The sequence below is a fragment of the Sceloporus occidentalis genome, unplaced genomic scaffold (assembly GCF_023333645.1).
Source record: "Sceloporus occidentalis isolate IW3139 unplaced genomic scaffold, rSceOcc1.0.p SCAF_209, whole genome shotgun sequence".
NCBI lineage: Eukaryota > Metazoa > Chordata > Lepidosauria > Squamata > Phrynosomatidae > Sceloporus > Sceloporus occidentalis.
In genome coordinates, this window is record NW_028317189.1 from 1,160,483 (window position 1) to 1,168,604 (window position 8,122).

General features: G+C 35.2%; 1 pseudogene; it reads left to right on the top strand.

The window, feature by feature from the left end:
* Positions 1 to 1,447: 1,447 nt before the first annotated feature.
* LOC149277608 (beta-4C adrenergic receptor pseudogene) lies at positions 1,448 to 2,677 on the top strand (annotated as a pseudogene).
* Positions 2,678 to 8,122: the final 5,445 nt, after the last annotated feature.

The window sequence follows — 8,122 nt, forward strand, 5'->3', positions numbered from 1 at the left end:
CAGCAACAAAACAAGAAGACATGTTTTTTTTTTAATTACTAGAAAAGAGGAAGTGTTTGACAAGACGGTGTTATAAAATTGATGGCGATAATATAGGGAATGAATATTACGGGCTATGCTTCAAAAGAGCAGTTCTGGTACAAAGTACTAAATAGGAGTTTGGACTCCACATTAGATAGTGTAGAGTGAAAAAGTTATGTAGAAGGACCTTTTCAAGGGGACAAAAGAGTGTCAGACAAACCAGCTTTGCTGTGCAACTTTGCGCATGGGACCAGGATAAGGCAAAGTGTCTGTAACAAGGACACCTGGCGAGGTTTGTGATGGTCCATAGAACATCATTAAATTGTTCTCCAGGGAACTGCATGTCCAACTTTCTACAGTGGACTCATGAAGCAACACTACAGCAGAGCTGGTACATGTTAAAAACAGCCTGGACTGGACTGCAAATCAGAAACAATAAAACTCTTATTCAGTAAATTATCCATCATGGATCACAGAAGGCAGTTTTTTTGTTTATCTGTTTGTTTTTTTTAGTTAGTTCAGTGGTAGGAATGGGGAATTGTTGTTTTTTTCAGCTACATTATTATTATTATTAATTGTATTATATAGCAGTAATGAGTAATTTATTCTAGATTTGTTACCTTTTTGCCATTACTATATTCCTAATTCTAAAAACTGGGTAAACAAATATTATAAATATATACAATCTAAATAATATATATAAATAAGGTAATTTAATATAATATAAAATAATATGAGCTATAACATATATATATATATATATATATATATATATATATATATATATATATATATATATATATATATATATATATATAAAGAAATGTGCCTAAAACCCTTGGATAAAAGAGGGTTAAAATGCAACTAACATATATTCTAGTCACTAGAATACTAATATTATATACTTAATGTATTTATGTGCATATTTATTATATAAGGGTGTGTGTATGTTTGTATATACATGTAATAAATATTTGGATAACATGATAATGTACAATAATCTAATTTTAAACATGCGTAATTAACACTGTAGATTAACCCATACAGTGCTGACTGTACACAGATACAGTAGGAGGAAGCCCTGTTGCTGGTTAGGCATGCACTTTTTTTTTTTATAAATCGCTGTCGTGTAAACGGCATATGTATTAGCAGTAATGTTGCTCAGCTCCCATTAAGTGTTTGTTCCCCCTGCCCGGCGGGTACTTCCAGTCTTCAGCGCAGTTCCGTGTAAAATTGGACTCTGTCTCTTTAAAAGGAGCGGCTCCTCCCAGAGAGTGAAGTGAGCAGCAGTCCGGGGCTCCGGCTTCTTCAGTGCTCTCCGCTCTGCGGGACATGGCACACGCTTCTTCCATATCAATGGGGCTGAGGCTTCCACTCACCCCGAAGTCCACAACCCAGGACTGAGCTGGAAGCGATCTCCTTCACTATGGCTTCTTGCCAGTTTATTAACTCAAGTTTGACGGACAGTAACAGCAGCGACACTGGACTCAGTCTGTCCCAAAAATGGATGATGGGAGCAGGCTTGACCTTCATCATCCTGGTTATTGTATTTGGGAACATGCTGGTCATCATTGCCATAGCCAGGACCCCAAGATTACAAACCATGACCAATGTCTTTATTACCTCCTTGGCTTGTGCGGACTTGATAATGGGACTTCTGGTGGTGCCACCTGGTGCTACCATTCTGGTGAGTGGGGTCTGGATGTTTGAGACTACAGTATGTGAGCTTTGGACCTCTGTGGATGTCCTTTGTGTGACAGCCAGCATAGAGACCTTGTGTGTGATAGCAGTAGACAGATACATTGCTATCACCTCACCTTTGAAGTATGAGATGCTGGTCACTAAGGTAAGAGCAAGGTTGGTGGTCTGTTTTGTATGGGCTATATCAGCTTTGATCTCTTTCCTACCAATTATGAACCACTGGTGGAGAGACACACAGAATGAAGAAGCCAGGAGATGCTATGACAACCCCCAGTGCTGTGATTTTGTCACCAACATGTCATATGCCATCATTTCTTCAACTATGTCCTTCTATGTTCCTCTGGTCATCATGATCTTTGTTTACGCTAAAGTATTTATAGTGGCCACCAGACAGGTCAACTTGATAGAAAAGGACAAAGTGAGGTTTAATGGAACGCCAGTGCCCTCATCTAAGAACGGGAGGACTTCCAAAAGAAGGCCATCAGGGCTACTAGCCATCAAGGAACATAAAGCACTCAAGACTCTGGGCATCATCATGGGCATCTTCACTCTTTGCTGGTTACCATTCTTTGTGGCCAATATCATCAAAGTGTTTTGTAGGGCGCTGATAAATGACAGTGTGTTCCTGTTTTTGAACTGGTTGGGTTATATCAACTCTGGACTTAACCCAATCATATATTGCAGGAGCCCAGATTTTAGGAAGGCCTTCAAAAAACTTCTGTGCTGTCCTAGGACTGCAGACCACAGCAGGCTACACACCATAACTAAGGACCCAAAGAGGTGTCAGTATCCCTCCAGCAACCAGCTGGACTATGAGGGTATGAGACATGTGACAGATGGACAAGAGGGTAATGGAAGCCTCAGTAGCAGCAGTCGGTGTAGTAGCAGGACTGAGGAGACGGGTCTGAAGACCAGCAATGGGAACAACCACCACCATGATCGATCTGACATGTAAGCTGCATCCTGATGAAGTCCTAATTTCCAGGAGACCTCCTGGTGTTGAATAGCAACCTAGGCAAATAGTGTTCATAATGTGATGACATGAGTTTCATTGAGTGATGTAGTGTGAGATCCAGCACATGATCTAAGAAAGGGACCAGGTGCTTCTTCTATAAATCAAGAAGCACCTTGTCTTTAAAACATATGTAGTTTTATATATGACTTATCATGTAGAAGAAAACAAGCCATAGTAGCATTCTATATGTTTACATGTCCATACAAACACATTATAGAAGCTGAAATCTCACATAAAATAAAAATGAAAATTTATTTACTAGCAAAATAACAGTCTACAAGACCCCTGAATGTGTTCTCCTGAATTTTTGTTAGCATTTTGCAGCCTTGCTATGGACATATGTAAATATTATTGTATATTTCAATAATTGTGCTTTAATAACTCATATTACTAAAATAATGTGGGTGTTTTTTATAGAGTTACTGAATATATTGGAGCAGAAGATTACTTTTTTACCTATAGAAAAGTCCCTATAGAAAACTACCTGGATAGTTTGACTCTTTAAATTGGGTGTACTATTTTTTAACTTACTTCATTTGAAATCAGAAATCGGTAAACAGCATAGTTAACCCATTCACCATTAGGGATGGGCGCTATATAGCAACAGGAGTAATTTTACATAGTGGGAACCTGTGGAAAGCTGGTATTGTTGTAGTTGAGTAGGGCTGACCCTATTTGTCAGATGGTGTCACTATTAGTTTCTAAACTGATATTAAGCATACAATATACACTAATGCTTACGTTCAAAGTGAGCGGCTGGTGGCGGGTCATTATGAGAATTTCGGGTGATATTGTGACTATTGCTTACTGTTCGTGATATAAAGTAATTTAGAACAGAGTCAAACATGTTTAATTAAACATACCAGTTTATATACACGTTCTAAGACATTTCCAGCAGTGTATATTTCTGAACGTTATATTACTGAGTTAATTATGCCTGCGTATGCAGGGGCACCTCTGCCAACTGCTTCTTGGAGGTTGACACATAATTAAGACATAATGAAGTCGGGGACTTAAAGCATATCAATTATCACAACTTACCCAGACAGTTATGGTTTCAGCTGCATCTAAGTCATTTTTATTGCTATTATATATGAAAACCAACATACTAATCACACATGAATTAGTGCATACAAAGTATAGACACCGGAGAAAGAGAGGATTTGGGTTCTAATAAGAAATTGTCCATTTAAAGCGACGGAGTGGCAGATATTTGTAGTTTTTGCAAGGATAAACCTTACATAATATTTAATATAAAACAAAACAAAGATGCTTTAGACTATAATATATTACATATTACAGCGCTATGGAATTTGATGGCGCTATATAAAACAATAAATAATAATAGTAAATAGTAATAATAAACAATCTCATAAAATCATTTTATGCTAGAATAACTTTTGTATTTTTAAAGTAAGACTACAGCTAAAGTGCCAATATCTGTTAAATTTATTAAATGATTTTGAGTAACGTTGACATTTATTATAGGTAACGTTCATCTCACATAGGAAAATTGATGTTTGATATAAATGAAAATTTCTGGCCACAGAAAAGAGACATAGAAACATAGAATTTAAATGCAGATAAGACCCATCTAGACCTGTCCAGTTTTTCCTAGTGTAAATGTAGCCTGTCCAATGCACGTTTAAATTCTCTTGTTGTATTAACCTCCACCACTGCTGGGAAGCTGTTCCACTTATCTAACACCCTCTCAATTAAGTAAAACATCCTTATGTTACATCTAAAGATATAGACTTTAGTGATAGTTCATACCTTTTATTGGGTAAACAGAAAAAAGGTAAAAATAAAATCACTCAAAGTCAAAGTATTTAAATTAAACTCCAGTTATTTCAATAGGCTATAGAAAATCATTTATACACCACATTTTTGAGTGCTTTAGTAGGATTATTTTGGGCACAATTTTTTTATACATTATTGTTATTATTATTATCTATATATTTTTTTTATTTTAATATATGCTCCTATTTACAAACTATTCTTTATTTGTTTTAATATTACTATTTATTATTTTCTTTTAATGTGAGTTTATTTGTCTGTATTTTCCATCGATGTGCTACTTTTTATTTACATATGTTTATGAATTTTGAGCGCTCTCCACAGTGATAGTCAGTGATAACTAGGCTTCTTCCCTATTCCGCAACAAGACTGCAGGTGTGACCAATTTTTTACTTCGATTCTTAGGAACTTGACCATTTAATTGGCAATTGCAACCAATATTGAAGTTTTCTTATAAAAAAAAATGAACATTTCGTGCCCCTGAAGCATTAATTATTAATAATAATAATAAACGTTATAAACCTCTCACTTTACTGTGGTAGCTGGAGCGTGAACTTCAATAAGCTGCCGGTTCCCCATACAGGGTTAAACCTGTTTCTTGTATGACTCAGAGTCTTTTGTCAAAAGTACCACTCTTTTTTGGCCAATATAAACAAAAATTTTAAAGTTGAGGATGTTTTCATGACCTCAGAGGTCTCACCTTCAGGTGGCATTTCTTCATACATCTCTTCCCATGGTAGCCTAATAAAACTTAAAATATGGACTGTATCCATTTTTCTTATTATATCATCATGGACAGCATTATGCCCGGGCATCGAGGGCATCGGGTAATTATTCATAGTTCATAGAGTCCACATTCTCTAGAGCCTCCAGATCAGAAAACATTCATAAAGTTAACATATAGCCTCCTTTATTTAAGATTCTTTTTTTTTTATTATTATTTTTTTTTTAGAAAAGTATACAGTGCAGTATGGGTTGTGCATGTCTTTATCAGCGACCAACTCCAATATGGTAATTAAAGTAGATACAGTAAAAATATTTGTCTAAGATATATGAAGAATTAGTTAGATTGTGTACAGGGTTACATACACAGACGCGACATTTCAGTCCTAGCCTGGGAACTTTTAAGTAATACACTGCCGTTTAAAAGTTTGGGGTCACTCAGCTGTTTTGATGGAAAACAAGGAAATTTCTAGCTGTAACATTTTTTGCAAAAGTGTTTTCCAATGATCATTTAGCCTTTTACACGTAAACTTGGACCAACGTGCCATTGGAACACAAGAGTGATGGCAGTGATAAAGGAGTGATGGATCATGGGAGTGATAAAAGCCCTTTGTACGCCTATGAAGATATTCCATTAAAAATAGTTGTTTACAACATTAACACCGTCTGTTCTGCATTTCATGTTATTTTAACCGACAAGATCTTTCAAAAAATATTTCTGAATGACTCCAAACTTTTGAACGCTAGTATATTTATATATATATATATATATTTATATATATATATATATATATATATATATATATATATACTTAACTCTTCATAAATTTAAGTCTCTCAGGAGTTAACTATATATCTGAAGTAATAAAAAACATCTGTGGAATGGTATATTTTAGATAAACTTCCCCTAACACTTCTTCCGCTGTCAGTATTTTAAAGTATTTTGGAAATTTTAAGAATTCCAAAGAATTTTTTTTTTTTTTTAATATATATATATGTATACATACAATAATTCTTTGGTAAAGTGTTAAGAGTTAAGAAAAAGTTCCGAAATGACACTGAGCAGGTGTGCAGATTTTCAATGCACTCCAGCTGCTTGGAGAAGACAGCTAATTTAGAACAAAAATAGTTTTCCATATCAATGTAGGATTATTTCCTGATCCTTTAAACCCTTTACTGTAAAAGAAAAACATTCAGGGAAAGGTATTGAAAGAGCAGCAACAATAGCGACATAGGTTAGTATTTTATTTACATGGTCTGTGAGATATGACGTGCCTGCATGAGGATGATTGAGACACAAAATATTTTTTACATACGCTCTAATATGTCCTAACATATACCATATATCATGCCATGTCAGTACTTGGAAATAATGATTCATTGACAGGTAAGAGATGGATGGCTGGTTGACCTTAAATCGTATGTCATATACACTGTGTAGTATTAGATAGATAGACAGACAGACAGACAGATAGATAGATAGATAGATAGATAGATAGATGATAGACAGACAGATAGATAGATAGATAGATAGATAGATGATAGACAGATAGATAGATAGATAGATAGATAGATAGATAGATAGACAGATAGATAGATGATAGATAGACAGACAGATAGATAGATGATAGACAGACAGATAGATAGATAGATGATAGACAGATAGATAGATAGATAGATAGATGATAGATAGATAGATAGATAGACAGACAGATAGATAGAAATACAGATAGATGATAGATAGATGATAGATAGATAGATAGATGGATGGATAGATAGAAAGATAGATAATAGATAGATAGATAGATAGATAGACAGATAGATAGATAGATGATAGATAGACAGACAGATAGATAGATGGATGGATAGATAGACAGACAGATAGACAGATGGATAGATAGATGATATATTAGAATACAACAGCTGCACTGTCTCCTATCAGAGCAGATATGCATCCATGACATGTGCCATTCTTCAGGAGGAACAGTCCCACTTAGCAACTCAAGTCTTAAAATTTGCAGTAATACAGCTTCTCGTGACTCCGCAGCTCCTGCTGTTTTCGGAGAGAATGTGTTGAGCCCTGCAATATGGAAACTACAGAAAACATTACATTGAAATGTGATAAATTGTTTAAATAATGTACATTATTCTTCTCCTAAATTTCAAGCTCAGTTTCATAAATCGTTGTAGCAAATCACTAAAAATGCCCCCTAGTGACTCCTACGACACCCTCTCAAACAAGTGCCTCTCTTTGGCCATTAGAGATGCTGGGAAGCAGGGTGTGGCAGACTTGGTTGAGTCCTATACATCCTATGGCTCGACAGTGTGCCTGTTTGAAATTGTGGTGTGTAGGTAAATAACAATTTATGAGACAGATATGGGTTTAAGATGATAGAAATCAGTAATCTAAATATATAAGCTCCAGCACTTATTTTCTACTGGCCAGAACCACTTTCTTCCACCTGCACGTGTTCTTGTAGTTTGAGAAAGTGCTTGTCAAACTTCCGTGATTGAATTAAGTCCTCTTGGTCTTTGAAGCATGCCTTTTTAATAATATTTTATACAGGAGTGCAGGATTATACCAAAGTATTCTGACACTTCTTTGCCCAGTAACCACCTATTGTACCATGTTTTACCTTAATCATTTTTATATTTGATGTTTGTTAAAACACTTGTAATTTATTTTAAGTGCTACTTAACTAGCTACAATAATACTTTTTACATGTCACCCCAGATATCTATTAAAATACAGAATTCACTGGACCAGCACCTGTACCATTACCTTTTAAGCATATTCTATTACATATTATCTCAGATTTGTTCTGTTGATAATTACATATTTAGCTAAAATCTATAACCTTTTGC